This window comes from Oryx dammah, unplaced genomic scaffold (genome assembly GCF_014754425.2).
Source record: "Oryx dammah isolate SB20612 unplaced genomic scaffold, SCBI_Odam_1.1 HiC_scaffold_17, whole genome shotgun sequence".
In the NCBI taxonomy this organism is placed as follows: domain Eukaryota; kingdom Metazoa; phylum Chordata; class Mammalia; order Artiodactyla; family Bovidae; genus Oryx; species Oryx dammah.
The window spans coordinates 34,797,639-34,817,438 of NW_024070201.1; the positions used below are offsets into that span (position 1 = coordinate 34,797,639).

The 19,800-nt window shown below is 46.7% G+C and overlaps 1 protein-coding gene across 3 annotated transcripts in view; it reads left to right on the forward strand.

Moving 5' to 3' along the window:
- PLEKHA7 (pleckstrin homology domain containing A7) overlaps window positions 1-19,800 on the forward strand; it is a 219,866-nt gene that overhangs the window by 72,326 nt on the left and 127,740 nt on the right. The gene's annotated exons all lie outside the window — the stretch shown is intronic.

Below are 19,800 nucleotides of genomic sequence, written 5' to 3' on the forward strand. Positions count from 1 at the left end.
GAGTGCCCTTGGCTCTGCTACCAAGACATTTTGCACAGCTGCATCCCCTCAGCATTTTCACTGTTGCATCCTTGGTCAGCCTTCACCCTCTCTTGCCTGTTCTCCTGTGGCAGTCTCTTTAGCTAGTGTTGCTATTTCTCCCTACCTCTTTTCAATAAGAGAGGCGCTGCAGTCAGACCATCTGGGTTTGCATACCAGATCCTCCACTTAATGTGATGAGCAAGTTACCTAATCTTTCTGTGCTTGGGTTTGGAATCTGTAAAACTGGGATAATAGTTCTCATAGAAAAAGTTTTCATGAGGATTAAAAAAGATCATACATGTAACGTTCTTAGGACAGTTCTGAGCACATAGTTAAGCACTAAAGAAATGTTAGGGTTTTATTGTCCCCAGACCCCCGCTCATTCTCCAAATAGCAGCTATAGAAGTCCTTTTAAAAGGCAACTTAGACCATGTGTCTTCTATCACAGTCTTTTCTTTTAAACCCTTCTGTGTCTTCTTATTGCATTTGGAAGAGAATATAATCTCCTACCACGTATTACATGGCCTCCATAACCTTTACTATCTGACTCCCCAGTTTCCTCCTTTACCATCCATCCTACTGGTCACTGAGCTCTAGCTTCACTGTCCTTCCTTTGCAGGAAGGCATTTATTTTGCTCCCACTTTGCTGAAAGTGTTTCTCTACCAGATCTTAGTTTAAATGTTGCATCTGAGGCCTTTCCTGATACATACTCTGAACCACCATTTCATTCTGTCATGTCACTGCTTTGTTTCTTGTCTGGCACGACTGAGCGACTTCGCTTTCACTTTTCACTTTCCTGCATTGGAGAAGGAAATGGCAACCCACTCCAGTTTTCTTGCCTGGAGAATCCCAGGGACAGAGGAGCCTGGTGGGCTGCCGTCTATGGGGTCACACAGAGTCGGACACGACTGACGCGACTTAGCAGCAGCAGGAGCAGACATCAGTCTCTGATATTATTTACTTGTTTATTATCTGTATTTTGTCCCTCTGTCTCTTTTGTCACTACTGTATCTCCTGTGTGAACAGTGCCTGATTATAAATGTTGTTGGCATGAACTGCAGCTCGCTAGACTCCTCTGCCCTTCACTTTCTCCTGGAGTTTGCTCAAATCATGTCCATTGAGTCAGTGACAATATCTAACCATCTCATCCTCTGCCACCCTCTTCTCCTTTTGCCTTCAGTCTTTCCCAGCATCATGATCTTTTCCAGTTAGTCGTCTTTTTGCATCAGTTGTCCAACATATTGGAGCTTCAGCAACAGTCCTTCCAATGAATAGTCGGGGTTAATTTCTTTAGGGTTGACTGGTTTGATCTCCTTGCAGTCCAAGGGACATTCAGGAGTCTTCTCCAGCACCACAGTTTGAAAGCATTAGTTGGGTGCTCAGCCTTCTTTATGATCCAGGTCTCACATCTGTACATGACTACTGGAAAAACCATAGCTTTGACTATATAGACCTTTGTTGGCAAGGTGATGTCTCTGCTTTTTAATATGCTATTTAGGTTTGCCATGGCTTTCCTTCCAAGGAGCAAACATCTTTAATTTCATGGCTGCAGTCAGCATCTGCAATAATTTTGGAACCCAAGAAAATGAGATCTGTCACTGCTTCCACTTTTCCCCCTTCTATTTGCTATGAAGTGATGGGACTAGATGCTATGATCTTAGTTTTTTGAATGTTGAGTTTTAAGCCAGCTCTTTCACTCTCCTCTTTCACTCTCATCAAGAAGCTCTTTAGTTCCTCTTCACTTTCGGCCATTAGAGGTCCTAATAAATGTTTATCTATTGACCAAGTAATGGAAACTGCCATAATTATTTAATACTTACTATGTTCCACACACTTTCACAATTCTGTTACTTATTCCTCATAACATTATTAAAGTGAAAGTGAAAGTGAAGTTGCTCAGTCGTGTCTGACTCTTTGTGACCCCATGGACTGTAGCCCACCAGGCTCCTCCATCCATGGGATTCTCCAGGCAAGAATACTGGAGTGGGTTGCCATTTCCTTCTCCAGGGGATCTTCCCAACCCAGGGATCGCACCTGGGTCTCCCACGTTGTAGGCAGATGCTTTACTGTCTGAGCCACCAGGGAAGTCCTAACATTAGGGGATAGATATTTTAAAACCCATTTTACAGTTGAGCAAATAGAATGGCTGAGAGAAGAAAAAACTTATCTGAGGCCAACAAGCTGGCAAGTGGTTAAGGCAAGATAATTTAACTTATATCTGGCTGAGTCCATGCAGTGTTTCTGTGATAAAACTAGTGAATTCATGGGGTTTGTGCCTGGTGTATGAATGCAAAGTGAGTCTAGGCAAGTTTCAAGATTTCATTATCCTCATCCTTTTTAAAAGATAACAGTTTTAGAGCCTTTCCTATGTGCTGGTTCCTATTTTCTTTTTTCCTGGTGTTTTTCATCATGCCCTAGATTTGTTGCAGTTTTGTTGAGGTTTCACAAGATGTAGCAATTGGATTCATTCAGCTTAGATTATGAATTGATTCAAGTCCAATAGGGTGATGCCTGCTAGGAGGTTAGGAGAGATGGGTGTGTTAGGTCCTCATGGCCTTGTAGCTTCAAATTTTTCAAAGTGTGGGCTCCAGACCACAAAGAGCCAAATCAGCTTGGGTTGTTTGCTAATATGGGATTCTTGGGCTTACCCTAGAATGAGTGGCATGAGATTCTCTAGGGGTGGACCCCTGGAATGTGCTTTTTTACAGTCAGCTGAGGTTATTTTGATTAAAATGGATGTATGATGATTACTGGTCATAGATATGTTCTAATTAATTAGGTGTTTTGTGATTTGATTTTGTTCTTGATTTTTAAAAAAATTGTAGAGCTACATATTTATTAATTTTTGATTTTTATCAAAACTTATTTGCATGGTTTTTAGTCACTGACCATGGAGCGAGTAGGCTTTTCTCCCATTCTTAATGACTCTCAAGCTCTAAGTCCGGGCCCAAGCTGGCCGCCTTGGTCATATGTTCAGTGTTTCCTGCTTAGGGGAACAGGGTGCCTCACTTCTGTCCCTGTGCTGTTGCTTGGCTGTGTGTGTATGTCGGCGGGGCATGGGCGGGGTCGAGGCTGGTCTGTTCTCCAGGGTGCTAGGTAGTTGTGCAAGAGCAGACCTTCTCATACATTTGGTCCCATTAAAACTACTTTCAAAAATCGAGTTTGTTCTTATTACCTCCTTTCCAGAAACAATTCTGGACATACCCAAACCTCCAGATCCGGCGGTCTGTGCTTCCCTCTCCTCTGTTTCCTCTCTAAACAAGGTCCCATGTTGTAATAGATGCCATAACAGTAAAATTAGCTTTATTAGACTCTAGGTGGACTTAAAGTGTAACCTAATGGCAGCTCTGTCTGGCTGGGAAGTCATGCGCTTCATTTTGAGCAGAGAATGCAGTTGGTTACTGTGCCTGGTAGGGGACTTAATGATTATTGAATTAAAGTGGCCAAATAATACAAGCATCCTTCATCTTTAGTTGCTGCCCTGATGGTTTCTAGCTATTGTGTTTTGAGAAACCTGTGCCTCCAGCTTGGATTTTTAATCCCACCTGCCTTCTGTCCATGACTTAAGAGTTCCTGAGTTACACCACGGGATAAAGTCAGCACAGCTATATTTCCCACCTCACCTCCCTCATCTGGTTTGTGAGCACTCTGCGTTCTCAGGAAGTTTGAAATATGAGGAAAATTGCAGTTTACCACCCTTGTGCCAAAGAACTAACAACTAACCAGCTCCTTCTCCTCCCCAAAGTTCTAGATATACCTTCATTAAACAATAATGTGCTATATTGAGGTATGACTCACTTTGTTCACTTTGTCCTAATACTTTTATAAAGAAAAAGTGAAAGTGTTAGTTGCTCAGTCATGTCCAACTCTTTGCAACCCCATGGACTATAGCCCACCAGGCTCCTCTGTCCATGGAATTTTCCAGGCAAGAATACTGGAGTGGGTAACCATTCCCTTCTCCAGGGGATCTTCCCGACCCAGGGATTGAACCCTGGTTTCCTCCTGTGTTGCAGGCAGATTCTTTACCGTCTGAGCCACCAGGGATATTCATCCCTTTAAAGAAAAGTAGAGCCTTTATTAGGCTGTTTAACAGCAAGGAAACTGAGGCACAGATCATTCATCTAGTTACTGGCTCAGCCTGGTCTGATTTATGGCCTGTGGCACCATCAGATATGGAAAAAGTAGGCTGAATAGTTTTTGGTCCTCAGGACCAAGGGTATATGCTTTATATGTTTGTTTTTTTTTTTTTTTTGATATGCTTTATATGTTCTCAGCTTATTGAGAACCTAGAATATTTGGTAGCGAGTTTTAGGGGTAGGAGATCCATTAGCGAATGGTTGTGGCTGCTTCATTTTGGACCCTTTAATCCAAGCTTTAAGCATTATTATAAACACAGCCCAGGAGGTAAATGTAAAAATAATTTTCTTGCCAGTTTTTCCTGCATGGTATCCTAGCGACGATGTACTGTCTGTCCTTGGGTGTTGGGGCACCAATTGGGGCAGTATCAGAGCTTGCAGAGAGAAGGGATATGAAAGGCCTGGTCAGAGTCACCCCTTTTAAAGTCAAGGCATAGTTTCTTTTTATCTTTTGGAGGATTTTTAACCCCTTTATTTTTAAGCAGTACTTTATTTTCTGATTACTTCGGCAATATATCTTTATTGTCAGACCACTTGGAAAACACAGAAAATCCCAAGGAACGAGATAAAAGCTCTAATTCCAGTATTGTTAACATTTTGGTAATTGTCTTTCTTTTTTTTTTTAAAGTTTTCTTATTTGGCTGTGCTGGGTCTTAGTTGTGGTGCACAGGATCTTTAGTTGTGGCATGCAGGATCTAGTTGCCTGACCAGGGGTTGAACCTGGGCTCCCTGCATTGGGAGCACTAAGTCTTAGCCACTGGACCACTAGGGAAGTCCTGGTAAATATACTTCTGGTAGTTTTTTCCTCTGAACTCTAATACAGTGCTTGGGTTCTTAACTCCGCATTTAAGGCGGAAAAAAAATCTCATGAAGTGAAGGTTACCCTAAGCCACATGGACAGTAATTTTTATGCACTCTAAAGTTGGGAAACCATTGAACTAGACTCAAAGAAAGAACAACAGAAAAATCTATATGAAAAGTCTGGGGGAAAAACCATTCTACCTTTAAGATTACTATCAAATCCTTGATGATAAGTGGATGGCAGTAGAGAATTGAAATATATTCTTACCTGCCTGTAAGATTTATTCTGTTCTGTTTTAATATTAAGTTTTTTTAACTTTCATATGGGTTAGTAGATTTACTTGTGAGGCTGACATGTGATAGAGCCATCACATTTTGGTCTAAGAGGTGGGTTTGAATCATCCAGTAAGAAAAATGAGCGCAGTACCATTCTACCATAGGTGCTTACCACCCCCCTCAAACCTACACACACACACACATGCACGCACACACGCACACACAATTGGGATCATTTATCTTGTAATCGTCATCTCATTTTATTCAATAGTAAATATTCTGTATATCAGTTTTAAAGTTGCATATATTCAATTACAAAGATATACCACAGCTTATTAACCAATCATTTGCTGCTATAAATCTGTGTTCATTCATAATTATGTCTTGAGGATAAATTCTTAGATGTGGAATTGATGTTTCAAAGGATATGTATACTTTTATGGCTTTTAAATCATATAGCTAATTTGTCCCCAGGAACATTATGTGTTTCTTTCAAATTGTCTATTTCCCAGCATCACTGAAAATTATTATTCAAAAGAGGCTTTCACAGCATGCCTTTTGGATGACCCATGGCTTCTGTTCATTGCCTGGCCAATTTATCCTGGAAAGAATAAAAGAAATGAGTCTAGAGATGATAAATGCTTGAGGCCAGGTTCATGTTGAAGGAATGGGGACAGATGACAGGAAAAGGGGGAGCCTGGAGACCATTTCTTTACTCCTGCTTCTACAGCAGAGATCTTTTAGTGGTGAATACTTAAAGGGCATGTAGAGCTTTAAAAGCACATTCAATGATAATTTTTTAATTTGGGAAATGATTTGATGTCATCATAGACGCTACAGAATAGGAATGACATTTGTATGTTTATCCAAAAGGGAGTACAGTCTTAAAAAAAAAAAAAAAGTAGAAATGCTGTTCTAATCTAAGCCCTCATTTGAGATCAAGAAACTGAAACCAGACAGTGGAAGGCATTTCTTTAGAGGCAGAACCATACAGCAAATTGATGATGGAGTTGGTTCCCAACTACCTGTTCAGAGCTCAGTGATGACGTGGACCAGCCTAGCTCCGGGGAGATGAGAAAGCAGACACAAGGCCTCTTTGGACGGTGGGCCAGGCTCTCCTCTAGGGCCTGTGAGCTGCCTCTTGCCCCTCCTGGACAAAGGCCTAGGAGTCTTGGGTATGGCAGTTCACCTCTGCTTGATTCTCCCCACCTGTCAGTGGGAGTGGGTCTACACTTTAATAACCAGGGTTTTTGCCTGAACTTCCCCTCCCCTGGATAACTTGTGTTCATGCCTCAGCAGTTCAAAAGTCACTTCTTCAGGGAAGCCTTTCCTGACTGCTAAGATAATTTAGGGTCCCTGTGTGCAATCTTATAGCACCTCTTACCTTTAATACCCTTGTCACAGTTATAATTACCTTGCTTTGTTTTTAATATCTCTCACCTGGACTAGACTATCTGCTTTATGAGTGTAGGACTCTATGAGTGTAGGAATATTGTTTATCTTCTGTTGCTCCTGGCATATACTAAGCCTTAATAAATGCTCGAATGTTTGACTATTTGGATGGATGCTAATTAGTGAATTAGAAATGTGTGTGGGCTGCTGGGCGGTGCTGTCTCTGATTGCCTGCAGAACCAGGAGAGCTGTTCCTTATGGCCAAGGGCATTGGGAGAAGTGAGAGGGAAAGGAGACCCAGTTGAGGCTGCTGGTGTAGCGACAAGCTGGAGGGTATGGTCTGCATCCCTGGGTGCGCCATAGCGGCCTCCTGGGTGGAGGGGTCAGCAACCACATCCAACCAAGCATTCATTTCTGGCCTGGAAGAATCAACCCGGTAATTTAGTAGAGGTGATTAGAGAGGAGCCTCCTTGAGTCATTCTGAGGAAGAGAATTCAAGGTCAGGACTCTCCTTGGCGGGGAGAGGACAGCAACCCAGGTCACCTGCGACCGGGTCTTCACAGTCGATGGGCGCTTGCAGCAGCGGCTGTAAGGTCTGCTGGTGGCTGGCTGGGCGCCAGAGCAGCGCTGCTGGTCGGCGGCAGGTCCTGCCCCCTCCGCCGGTTTCCCTCCCCCTCCTCCGCCTCCCAGCCCACTCCCGCTTGCAGCATCCTCTGCAAGCAGAGGAATGTGCCGCGCTCGGACGCGCGGTCCTGGCCGAGCGGCGGCACCCCGGGGCGCGCTCTGGACCTCCGGGGTCCGCCGTCTGGCGCTGCGCCACGTGCTTTGATCGGCGCTGATGTCAAGTGGGTGTGGGCTCTCAGGGAAAGCCGGCCGAGGACGAGGAGGGCGCGAGATGCGCCGCGGGCGCGCTGAGGGCCCAGCGCGCTCTGCCGCTCAGCGCCGCTGACCAGTGACCGGCCCCGGCTCGCGGACCGGGCTCATGGAGCCGCGGCGCTGCCCGGCCGGGGACGCGTGCCCCGCCGCCCTTGGGGGCTGGCGGGGGCCGCCGCGGGGGGCCTGCAGGTGTGTCCGCGCGCGCGCCGGAACTTTCGGGGGGCTGCGGGCTGTTTCGGGGCGGGCAGGGCGCAGGGTGCGCAGGCTGCTTTTAGGGGTGCTTTGTGTCTGGGCGCTGGCGTGACGGGAGCCGGTGGGTCCCCGGCCGGCCATCCGCGTGGGAGCCGCAGCTCGCCGCCGGAGTTTCAGGGAGAGAATTCATTGAGCCGGCGACCGGCTTTGGGTTACTCATCGGGAAGGGCGCCGAGGAGCAGCCTTGTTGTTTTGAGAATTGGTCTCCAAGTACAGCCTGCATTCATGGTAACAGGATTCTCTCTCAGCAGACAGCGCGGCTTCCCGAGATAGGCTGTGGTTGGGGGCACCGGTCGTTTGGGGTGCGGGGGAGGGGAGGTGGGCAAAAGCTATCCGGCCACCCACTCCGTCCCCACGCCTTCCCTCCGAGAGCCGGCTTAGGGCGAGGCGAGAGGTCAGCCTCTTGCCGCCGTTGACAGGTCTAGTTTCAGACACACCTTCCCGGAGGAATGCGGAGGCTTTGTTCCAGGGCCCGTCCCAGCCCCGAGCCCAGAAGCCCGCGGGCACGGGGCCGGGACTCCAGGGCCATTACTCATCTTTTCTGGCAACGCCGGCGAGCTCCCGGGTAGGCAAGTTAATTATTAACGTGTCTAGGCTGGAGGGAGGGAATCTGGAAATGAGATTGGTGGGCTGCAGGCGCCCCCCCCCCCCCCCCCCCGCCTATTTGGCGCTGGCCATCAAGGTTGAAGCCCAGGGTATTGCAGCCTGTTTCCTGAGAAGGATGCTGGCCTTCCCCCAGTGACCGGCACTCCCGCGAAAGGGCTTCCCTTTCTCCCCATTTGTGGGACAGCCGCCACCTTACCCCCGGTGGGCACAAAGGGAGCAACTCTTGTTTTTTTATCTACTTTGGAACCGGCCCGTACCTCTCCTCCTTTGCCTTCTCTAAACAACCTCATTCCCCACCCCCTGCCTCAGGGAGCTTCCAGGCCCAGGTGTCTGCGACCCGAGCCCGCAGCCGGCCGTCTGAAGCGTCGGGTGAAGCGCCGCCCTGCCCCACCTCAGTGCGTGCACACCTCCGCCCCGCTCAACAAGTGCCCTGGGGTGTGTTTTCCGGCCCCGGCTCCGTAGGACTGTGGGCGGAGGCAAAAGTGTGCGCCTGGAGGTCACCTGACCCGCCTCTCCCGGTTCCCTCCGCTCGCCGGGGAAGGAGGAGGTCCAGGTGGGGAAGAGCCGAGGGCGGAGCTCCATGCTCGGGTTTCAGTTTCCCTCCCGGCAGGCTGGGAGAAGGTGGATTCTAAGGCGGGTAGTCTCACCGGGTGTGCTCTGTGTGCTGCTGCATGAGAATGAGGGCTCAGGGCTCAATGCAGGGCGGCGGATGGGGCTGGGCTTGGCGGATGGGGCTGGCTGGAGCCCTGAGATTTTGCCTCGGCTGGGGCTTGAGGGAATTGTCACCTTCAGCCCTCCTGGAGGCATTGTGCCTTAGAGACCTGGTTCACTGCTGTCTTTGTCAGTTTAGGTAGAGGACTCAGCCTCCTAGGCTGAGGGTTGGCAGATGTATGATGATAAGATGAGCACCTCTTGGAAGTTGACACTCTTGAAGGTGGAAGAGGGGGCTGGGCTTATGCGGGGGAGGAGTGCAGGGTGGGGGATTTTAGCTCTGACTGGGGGCCTCCCAGGTGGTGCTAGTGGTAAAGAACCTGCCTGCCAGTGCAGGAGACATGAGTTCAATCTCTGGGTCGGGAAGATCCCCTAGGAGAGGGCATGGCAATCCACTCCAATATTCTTGCCTGGAGAATCCCCGTGGACAGAGGAGCCTGGAGGGCTACTGTCCATAGGGTCGCACAGAGTCGGACATGACTGAAGCAACTTCACACACACGTACATAGGCTGTGCGTTGTATCACGTTCTGTAAGAGAGGCTGTTGTTGTGCCCCACATCCGTCCGTTATTTTCTGTCCTCTTGCCTCAGTGGCTTGGCTTACTTGGGTTCTTCCTGGCTCTGGTCTCCAGGGCTGGACTGTTCTGATGGCTGCCCAGGGACACAGAAGTCCCCATCTCACCCCAGCCTTCTGGGGAGGAAATGAGTGAGGGAACATGTGGCTTCAGAGAGCCTGCTGATCCTGACACCCTGGGTTACTGGGGAGTCTGTGCCACCTGTCTTCCCACGGGGTTTGTGGTATGTACAATCAGCACACCCTTCCCCCAACACACTTGCTTTTAGAGTGGTACCTTCTCTAGCAGTATCCTGAGCTGCTGGGATCTGCTGGCCTGCTGGCACTCTGTGAGTTGAGGATTTGGAGATGGTCCTGATTAAGAACATTTTTTTTTTTTTTTTTTTTTAATTATGGGAAGTCTGCCTCAAGCTGCCATCTAATGTCTGCTCACTTTGCAGCCTGCTGGTCACAGCGGAATATTCATTAATAATGGCCTGGCCACTGTCTGGGGAAGCTACTTAAGGTGATTCTGTAAAGAGTGGGTGGGTCTCTGCAGGCACCAAGAGAACAGGCCGTCATCAGGGATTGTGACCTTGGGAAAGTGAGGCGATTGTTAGGCTGTGGGACTGTGGAGTGAACGGAGGTGGGTGGGTGGGGTGTGGGGGGATCAGGGTCACTGAGAGTGGTAGGGTCAAAGTATTGAGCAGGGATGGTTTGGAGATTGCCCCAGTGTGCCCTGATCCTACTGTCTGTGCTGGGCACAGCGGGCTGTGCTGAGTGGGTTCAGCATCAGCTGAGACCTCTGTCCTGGGACTCGACCGCCCCTGCCACCTGGGAAAAGGGTCCGCCTCTCTCTGGTGGCTCAGCTGGTAAAGAATCTGCCTGCAGTGTGGGAGACCTGGGTTTAATCCTGGGTTGGAAAGATCCTCTGGAGAAGGGAACGGCTACCCCACTTCAGTATTCTGGCCTGGAGAATTCCATGGACTGTATAGTCCATGGGGTTGCAAAGAGTCAGGCGACTGAGTGACTTTCACTTTCTCTCTATACACCAGCTCCTGGACTTCCCCTTCCCCTTTAACAGCAGCGCTGGGTTTAATGATGGCGGTTACTGGGCTCCTCAGCCCCAGCTCTGGCAGGGAGCTTCATCCTGGGATGGGCAGCTGGAGAAAGTACCCAGGCTAAGAGACAGGTGCTTCTGAAGGTTTGTTCTGAATCACATAAGATCAAGAGGAGAAACAGAATGGACACCCTCGCAGCCTTTGCAGTCATGGTTTGTAAAATACAGAATTCCTCCGTAGGTTTTATATTGTCTCTGTGAAGAGAAAAGAGGCTAGTTATTCTAGGCCTATGCCCTGTGGGTCTCCGGGTGAGGGGAGAGAGAATGAGGAGGAGTTAATTGAGGCAATCAGTTTGTGGCATTTTCTCTGCCGCCTTGGGTTCATACTCAGCCTTTGCTATTTACTTGTTTCACGTTTGTGGGGCTGAATCTGTCTCAGTTTTTCCTCACCCCCTCCCTCAAGCAGGATAATTATGAGGATTATACACGATGTTTGCAAAGGATTGAACACAGTGCTTGTTCATTGGTAGCTTAAAAAAAAATTAAAGGTAACTAGAGGATCTTTCGGAGAAGGCAATGGCACCCCATTCCAGTACTCTTGCCTGGAAAATCCCATGGGCAGAGGAGCCTGGTAGGCTGCAGTCCATGGGGTCGCTAAGAGTCAGACACAACTGAGCGACTTCACTTTCACTTTTCACTTTCCTGCACTGGAGAAGGAAATGGCAACCCACTCCAGTGTTCTTGCCTGGAGAATCCCAGGGACAGGGGAGCCTGGTGGGCTGCCGTCTAAGGGGTCACACAGAGTTGGACACGACTGAAGCGACTTAACAGTGGCAGCAGAGGATCTTTGGAGCAGTAGCGGAGAGAGTTTTTTTTTTTTATAGACGATAAGAACATTAGAACTACAATTTTGTGCCCACCTCAGAGGCCAGACCTGGGCTCATAGCGGGTCAGGTATGAGAATTGTCCTGGAAAATTTCTTCTGACCTTCACATTAAGATTGTTTTCTAGTTTCAGATTTTCAGAGGTCTTGGATCTCCCATGAAATCCCTAACTGCAGGCACAGAGCATAGTTGAGCTGGGAAGGTTCAGTTCAGTTCAGTTGCTCAGTCGTGTCTGACTCTTTGCGACCCCATGAATTGCAGCATGCCAGGCCTCCCTATCCATCACCAACTCCCGGAGTTCACTCAGACTCACGTCCATCGAGTCAGTGATGCCATCCAGCCATCTCATCCTCTGTCGTCCCCTTCTCCTCCTGCCCCCAATCCCTCCCAGCATCAAAGTCTTTTCCAATAAGTTAACTCTTCTCATGAGGTGGCCAAAGTACTGGAGTTTCAGCTTTAGCATCATTCCTTCCAAAGAAATCCCAGGGCTGATCTCCTTCAGAATGGACTGGTTGGATCTCCTTGCAGTCCAAGGGACTCTCAAGAGTCTTCTCCAACACCACAGTTCAAAAGCATCAGTTCTTCAGCGCTCAGCTTTCTTTACAGTCCAACTCTCACATCCATACATGACCACTGGAAAAACCATAGCCTTGACTAGACGGACCTTTGTTGGCAAAGTAATGTCTCTGCTTTTCAATATGCTATCTACGTTGGTCATAACTTTTCTTCCAAGGAGTAAGCATCTTCTAATTTCATGGCTGCAGTCACCATCTGCAGTGATTGTGGAGCAGTGTTTCCCCGTCTATTTCCCATGAAGTGATGGAACCAGATGCCATGATCTTTGTTTTCTGAATGTTGAGCTTTAAGCCAACTTTTTCACTCTCCACTTTCACTTTCATCAAGAGGCTTTTTAGTTCCTCTTCGCTTTCTGCCATAAGGGTGGTGTCATCTACATATCTGAGGTTATTGATATTTCTCCTGGCAATCTTGATGCCAGCCTGTGCTTCTTCCAGCCCAGCGTTTCTCATGATGTACTCTGCATAGAAGTTAAATAAGCAGGGTGACAATATAAAGCCTGGGAAGGTAGCATCCCTCAAACTTTTGCTAATGCAGCCATCTCTGGTCCAGCCTTGACTGTGGATTGTTAGTGCTAAGAACCACCAGACACCTGGCACTTTTTAATCTGTGTGATTCTGGACAAGTCCTTTTATCTCTTTGAGCCAGTGTTTTGTGAGAGTAATAAAACTTGCCTCACACAGTTCTTGCGGTCAATGCAATAGTATATATAAAACTCGCGCGGCACGCTGTTAGTGACTGATAGCCTGTGTGTGGTCAGTTGTTGTTCAGTTGTGTCCCACTCTTTGCAACCCCAGGGACTGTAGCCTGCTGGGCTCCTCTGTCCATGGAATTACTAATGTACCAGACTTAGACTGTTTTAAGTGTTTTCATATATTATCTCACTTAATTCTCACAACAATTTATGGAGCAGTTAATTACTGCCCACATCTTATGGATGAAAAAGTTGACTATTAGGAATTAAAATTGTTTTCGTTGTATGGTGGACCCTCTGCGGAAGTCATGCATCTGAAGATTTCTGCCTTGCAGAGGAGGAATAAACTGAAGTTTGTTCAGATACGTCTGCCTATGCTCTCTTTCATCCGTCTATTCTAACATCTCAAGCTAGCTCTGGATATGTTTGCTGCTGCTGCTAAGTCGCTTCAGTCGTGTCCGACTCTGTGCGACCCCTTAGACGGCAGCCCACCAGGCTCCTCCGTCCCTGGGGTTCTCCAGGCAAGAACACTGGAGTGGGTTGCCATTTCCTTCTCCAGTGCAGGAAAGTGAAAAGTGAAAGTGAAGTCGCTTAGTTGTGTCTGACTCTTGGCGACCCCATGGACTGCAGCCCACCAGGCTCCTCCGTCCATGGGATTCTCCAGGCAAGAGTACTGGAGTGGGGTGCCACTGCCTTCTCCGGGATGTGTTTGTAAAATGACTAGAAGAAGTCCTTATTGATCATTTTGGTTTTTCAGCGCTACTCTGTTGTCCACTCTGCCTTATGCCCATAGGCTCGATGGGGCTTATAGATTCAGTACCTTCTTGGCTGTTAACATTTAAGGGTCATTTGTATGGGACTGTAACCCTCTTGTGCTCACTCACTTAATGGTGCCTTTTAAGAAGGAGGTTGTTGGTGGATCAAAGATAGTTGATATTAGGATAGTAGTGGAAGGTACATAAAAGAGATTGTACATGAACTTGCCTCAATGGTGGGCAACACTTAGAAACTGAGGATCAGTTGTACCTCCTTCTGATGTGAGTGTAATTCATGTAAATAAACTAAATGTTTAAGGATTTAAAAAAGAAAAAATGTTGCTAGTTTGATTTGATTTTAGGCACAAGAAATATTTGTTTGGTTTAGAGCCAACCACTAGGCTTAAAGTTTTCAAGGTCCTATCTTTCTAACGGTTCTGGTTAGCTGTTTTGCTTCCTTGCCTCTGCTCCACACCATCTGCCAACAGGCACTCAGGTCTGAAGTTTCAAATGTGTTAAGAAAAAATAAAGGAGGGGGGACCCTGTGAAAATAAGGACTCATTGGCTGGTGGTATATCAAACACGGGTGGTGCTCATTAAGAGAGAGTTATGATCACAGCCTCAAATTAATTTTGATTACTTTTGTAGCACATTTATAGGAGAAGAAAAAGGCTACAAGTTTGTGGGTCATTCTTTTTATGACAAGAATAACATTTATGGGGGGTGTGACACAAAGGAATAAAGGTCTGGTCAGGAATAAAAAGAGAAGAGCAACTGGTGGGCCTCGGCCATGCTCAGAAGACTCCAGAGCTCTTGTTAGCAGAGATTTTTCACAGTACAGACCTCGGTGCCCTAGTTCCCACAGCAGCCTGGTGATGTCGTCAGGGTGGCATTGTTCCTGTCGTTTTACTGGAAAATGGAGTGACTTGCCTGAGGTCAGGTACCCAGATATGTAACTCTGGAGACCGGACCCCGGGTCTCTAACTTTCTGTCTCAAAAGCAAGCAATCTCATTTATTCTTGTGACAATTTAGTGTTTCCTATTATGGACACATGATGGAAAACATAGAATATTATAAAGGAAGATCAAATCAGGGAATCATGGCCCCGGCACCAGAGACAACCATTGTGTACATTTTGGTGAATTTCTAAAGAGACTTTTGTTTTATGAAGAGGGGACGTTTGTTTTTGTCAGAGAAGAATTGCTAGTCATATGTCTCTGGGCATCTCCAGTTTCCTGTCTTGGAGCAGGCACTCCTTCTGTAAGCTTTGGTTCCCTGTGACACATTCAGCCCAGGTTCTTTATTTTACGTGACACACAGTACTAGGCACAGTGGGGGAGAGAAAGATGAGCAAAGCATTCCTGCCTTTATAATTAAGCAGGAGAGACAGCTGTGTACTCAACCAGTTAGTCCAGGTATACCCATAATAGCAAACAGTGACTGCATCCGGCTCTGGCCTGCGTGCTTTAGATGAGGTATTCATACTTAATCCCCAGGCAACCTGTGAAGGAGGTAGTAACCGTTTCACAGTTGTAGACAGCCTATGAGGTTAAATGACCCGCCTAAAATGATAAAACTGACAACCGTCCAAGTTGAGATTCAAATTTAGGTTGTCCCATTATAAGACCAAGTGCCCTCTGTTTTGAAAATCCCTTAAAAGAGAAGCACAAAGTCAGAGTCTTTTGAGATGAGGGAAGGTGTGGCATATACCCCTTTGTCATTCTCTGTCATCCTTTTACTTCTTCTGGCGTCTTTCAAGATGAATGATTCTAATTATTTTGAGTGATATTCATTACCTTTTTCAAAAGTTTCCTGCTTGGATTCTTTTGCTTATGGGGACCACTTGATAATAAATCTCATAATCTCAGAATGAGATAGAAATAGCAAAGTTGTCCAGACCATTCTCTTTATTTTGTCGTTTTGGGGAAACTGAATGTCAGAGAAGGGGCCTGACATGGGCATACCTAATAGTTGTTGGTTGGAAATCAGGACTGGAAATCAGGTTTTTTCACCAAAGTTTTCCCAAATGTAACAGGATATGGACTAAAACCAGGGTGAATATTTTAAATTTTAATAGTTTTATACATGGGTATAGGATTTTTTTTCAAGTGGAATATGGCTAGAATATTAAACTCATCATTTGGCAGCTACTGTTGCTTAGGATGTGTCTAAAGTCTGCACTGTCTATTTAAAGAAAAAAGTGGAAGTACAGGTTGGACAGGGAGGAGGCAGAATAATAGAGGTGGTGTGTGGGCCATGTCTGGATAACGTTAGGGACACAGTGCAGATACACCAAGCTGTATTCTCTGAGATTTGCTTGCCCTACCTACTTGATTCTTTGAGGAGCAAAAAGAAGTGGGGCAGAGCCTTGTGGAAACATACTACTTGCTAGACATTTACCTGTGGGTCGGTATTGATGGGCTCACTGTATGTATATTGTATATTGAGAAAGCTCAGAGATGTTGATTAACAAGTCTATGGTCACTCAGGGCGGTTGGAGAGTGAGAGTTCAGACCCAGCTGGGGCTCCTTCCCTTGGCCCACCTTGCTACCGGCCGCATTCCACAAGGTGGGTGCGCCCGATGCTCAGTCTGGGCTGGTTATCCAAGATTCCGACACCGGTACCAGGCTCAAGTGGAAATGATTGTGATTGGGTTGCTAGGTTGCTGCTGTTGCCTGCTAATTTAAAGCTTGATTTTGATAGAACTTCAAAGAATGTGCTGTATTTTTAATATGTGGTAGTTATCAACTCTGACTCATGCTGGTAAGTGATAAAATCCTTATCCTGCCGCCTTTTGGCTTCTGTACACATTGTGATGACGCCCTGTGGATTGTGAGCTCCAGGAAGACATAGGCTGGGCCTGTCAGTCTATCTAAAGGGCAATTATGAAATGATCTTTGAGGCTGATTCATTTATCCATACTTTCAGAGTTCAGAGAATGAGCCAGTAGATTTTTACCTGGGGTGGAGGTGGCTGGGCTGCTCCCACCGTAGCTGTTGAAACTCAGAGCTGCAGGTTATGGAGACAAGGCCTCCTTTGGGAGATTTTGGCTAGAGCAGGGGCTCCAGGCTTTGCGTTCTTCCCAAACCAGTTGAGAACCTTCTAAACCTTCAGTTTCGGACCACATGGAGCAGGGTTTGTTGTAGGAAGCAGTCATTCGCTGCCCATTTGCTATGCAGTAAAAGCTGTGATAGTGAGGTAGGCTGAATGATGGTTCCCTCCCCAAAAGGTGTCCATGTTCTGATGCCCAGAACCAGTCAGTGTTACCTTTTGTGATAAAAAGGATTTTGCAGGTGTGACTGAGTGAGGATTGAGAAGATTATGTTGGATTATCTGGGTGATTATCTGGGCTTCCCAGGTGGTGCTAGTGGCAAAGAACCCACCTCTCAATGCAGGAGACATAAGAGATGCAGGTTTGATCCCTGGGTCAGGAAGGTCCTTGGAGGAGAGTGTGGCAACCCACTCCAGTATTCTTGCCTGGAGGATCCCTTGGACAGAGGAGCCTGGCAGGCTACAGTCCAAAGGGTCACAAAGAGTCAGACATGACTAAAGCAACTTAGTACACACATCTGGATGAGCCCAGTGTAATCAGACAGGCCCTTAAGGGAGAGCCAGAGTGAAAAGAAGAAACTGTGATGATAGTGGAGGATGGAGTGACGCAGTGGAGAAGAAGTGTAGCAGCTGAAAAAAGCAAGGGATGGATTCTCCAGAAGGAATGCAACTCTGTTGACACTTTGACTTTACCCCACTAAAACTGACTTCGAACCTTCCCAACTGTAAGATGGTACATGTGTGTGGTCTTAAGCCGCTAAATTTGTGGTAATTTGTTAGATCACAAATATAGTACAGATCAGTACAGATGAGTACTGAAGATCAAACAACGAACCTAGCGCAGTCCTTGCCTGCCTTCAGTGGCTCTCAGTCCAGTGGGGGACACGGGCCAGTACAGAGCCAGTTGTGGTGATAGTATCTTTACAGGGCTGTGAGTTCAGGAATCTGTGGGAGATAAGAGGATTCAGCCTGGGAGAAGACTGCTTGGGTGCGCTGGCCTCAGTTGCTGCTGAAGGAGAGTTGGCGTTATGGGATGAAGGAGGCCAGGGGAGAGCTTTTATGGAGAAAGAAGAGCACATTCAAGGTCATCTCAATAGGATCTAAAAACTAGGTGGAGGCTACTGGCCAGGTCCTGCAAGGCGGAAAGCTGGTTTAAGTTGGTGTGGATCTTCATGGCACTGTTTTCAGACTAAAACCTTGCGCAGTGGGAGCTAAGATGGAAAGGTATTACTTTTGCCTTCAGGGTTGTGTGATGACGGACCTGACACCATCTCAGGCACCTGCTAGGTCTTTGGCCTGGATTTTCCCATTTAATCCTGGCAACAACTGTGAGAGGTAGGGACTGCTATTTTCTTCATGTTATGATTGACGAAAATTGAGATTAAGTACTGAGCCCAGAACCACATAGCTTGTAAGTAGTAGGGCTGAGATTTGAATCCAAACCTTCAGGTTTTGGAGCCCTCATGCTTAGTATTCTCCTCTATGGAAGAAAGATCACTGGGCCAGCAATCAGAGGACCTGAGTTCTAGTGCTAGCCATGCTTCTTCATCCTCAGTATTCCCGTCTGTAAAAGGGTATAGGAGGTCTGCCTCCCTCACAGAGGTTGTGAACCTAAAGGAGATCCTGGAGGAATGTGTTTTTGCTGCGAACCTCTCTCCTCTCATCAGAGTCTCTGACACCTCCAGAAAGGTCCTTGTTTGTTAGTGAGCCCCATCTTGCAGTGCTGATCATCCTTAAGGGTCATGAGGCAGGTTGGGGAATTTGGCCACAACAGATGATTGACATGCCCACATGGGGCTAGAGTGTTTGCATCTGTGAGTGGTGGTAGAGAGAGAAAGTGGGCAAGAGACGGGGAGTGGCCTGTCTCAGAGTACCGAGAGTGGGAATGTAAGTCTGGAAGGAAGAAGTGTAATCTGCATTGTGTTCCCTGCAAAGATACTAATGCTAGAGGTGACTGAGGGGGAAACTTTCCTGACTTGGAAGTGGGGTGGGGAGCATGCAGTGATTTGAGGCAAGTTGACATGAGTTCTGGAGCCTCAGTCTCTTCATGCGTGAAACAGGCCTAATGATTCCAACTTTGGAAGTATGTGAAAGCCTCCTGCCCAGTTCCTGGCATATAGCAGACATTTCGGTGAATAGGGACCTTCTCTAAAGCTGGCAGTTTGAGACTTCTCAGGGTTAATCCAATACATTCCAGTTCTTTGCAGGATTCCACCTTTCTCCCTTGCTTTTCAGGCTCACTTAGGCACGTTGTAATTGGATGTGAAGGGAGGTCTGGCCACGGAATGAGAGACCCGTGACTCTTTGGGAAAGGCCCTGTGCTTCCCAGAGGGAAATGGTGACGAGTGGTTTTCAGGTAGCTGCAGTGGGTCTGCTGAGCCATTTTGGAAGTGAGAATATGTTCATCGTGCCAAGTATAAGATTGAGTGTCACTGTTTTGCTTTCTGGGAATAATGGCCATGCTGATGAAGTAGATTTATGGTGCTGAGGTTATGTTAAGAAATGAAGGAATGAACTTTTTTTTTTTTTTTAATGTCTGCATGTTCTTATTAAGGTGGTGGTTATTTTAGAATATTTGGAAAATATTAAAAAAAAAATAAAGACATTTACTTCCACATCCAGAGATGGTCACTGCTAACATTTTAGTGTATTTCCCTCCATTCTATTTGAAGTCTACATAAACTTTTTGTAGAAAATACTGAGCTTAATATGCTTTATTCACCTAATGCTGTATCGTGCATTTCCCCGATTATCACATAGTCCTTAGAAGCACCTTATTTGCTACATAATAGTCTGTTTGGTACAGGTACCGTAATTTTCTTTATCATTCCCCATTAAGTAATTGGGCATTTAGATTGTGACTACTGAAATATATAAATACGTATTTTCCCCTAAAATATGTAAAAAAAATTTGGCTAGTTTTTTTTTTTAAACTGCCTTCTTAGATTCTGAGGACTAGAATTCCTAGACCAAAGAATAAGTACTTTTAAAAGTGCATACTGATGGGGATTATCAGACTAGTTCTGTATACATTGTATTTAAAGCAAAAGCATTATGACATGTTAGGCTGTTGTGGGCCAGCTGGGTAAGTTTCCTGCTTCTGACCATTGTGCACCGGAGGCTGCCTCCTCTCTGCTCGCTCCGCTGGCAGACA